We start from the raw sequence: 1,393 nt of genomic DNA, 5'->3' as shown, positions 1-1,393 counted from the left end.
CTGCAAGAACATCAGTGAGGACCATTCAGCTAATCTTCTGCTTTGGTTAAGCTGTTGCAACGTTACAGCTAAAGATCTCTTGTCATGAATAATAAATCAAGGGTAAAACAGTCTTCTCCAGCAGTGTTATAAGTGCTATGCACATAAATAGATATACTTCCTGTCCACAGTTTGATTTGCTCTCTAAAGTTTGCTAGCGAAAAGATTGTATACAGATACATTTTAGTTGATTTGAAATGTCAGAAGTTTCTTCTAAAAGAATGTATTTATTGTATCAAAAGCCAAATGAATGTGTTGTTTACTAACTGTTTTTTGCTGTTCTCTCACTGGAGAAAACTGACTCAACATTTTCTAGCTGACTTAAAGATGGCTCTGCAGTTTCCCAGCTGCTACCTTCGACAGAAGAATAATTTGGCCAAAACAGCAACAATCATCTGTCCCTCCCCCTGCCCCTTTGTCTTCTGGGATGAGTGTTGTGGCATGAAATAATGTGAAATGAATTGCTGAACAGGTGAAGAATGCTGTTTACGAAACCTTGCCGGGGGCTAAATGTGTTAAAATGCAATGTTAGAGCCATTTGTTGTGTGAGCTGAAGGCAACAGGACAGGCGTAATCAGCTGTAACGTGGTGCTGGTGGTGATCGTTTGACCTTTGTGCAACCACAACCCTTTATGACCCCCATAAAAGCACCTGTTAGAATCTACTTTAGGGTACTTGAGGAGGAACACCCATTCAATCTGAGGCAGAATGAAAGTGACAGCATGGTGATTTGTGATTAGTGATTTTAGAAACAATCAATATGTTTCATTGATGTCCTTTATACTTTCTGCACTTTAGAAGCAACCAGGTCTGTTGATAATTCTATTCAGAAGCTTCTTATTGTCCAAAATACATCCTGTTATTTTTTTAGAACATCCCAGAGAACAGGGATTCAAACTTTAGTATCATCCAGTGAGGCATTTGAGGTATGATGTCAAGTTTTATAAATTACCGCATATCCTTTCAATTTCAAGGAGATTCCAAGTCGTCTTTAACATTTTTAGTTCATCTAGTTTGCAGCAATAAATCTGTTAGTCTCATAGAACAGGAAGTTATTTGACACCAATTATACAGAGACAGTGTAAAAACTGTGAATTGAACCATTATCCTGTTAATTTATCTCCTGGTCCAAGGTAGGAGCTCTGCCATGGCCTGTTGACACTCTTAAGAATGTCTGAAAAGCGTGTGAACGTCATCACCATTCAGAGGTGCCGTGCACCTAATTGGTAATAAAAGCAGAAACAAAGCTCGGTATAAAAGCGAACAGTGCCCCCCTCTTGCTCTCAGGCGGATTTTTGTAGCAAGTCTGGCTACTGAAAATCACACACAAACACACACGCCGCCATCCACCTAC

The sequence above is a fragment of the Notolabrus celidotus genome, chromosome 8, assembly GCF_009762535.1.
Source record: "Notolabrus celidotus isolate fNotCel1 chromosome 8, fNotCel1.pri, whole genome shotgun sequence".
In the NCBI taxonomy this organism is placed as follows: Eukaryota; Metazoa; Chordata; class Actinopteri; order Labriformes; family Labridae; genus Notolabrus; species Notolabrus celidotus.
Note: the sequence above shows the minus strand (reverse complement) of the source record.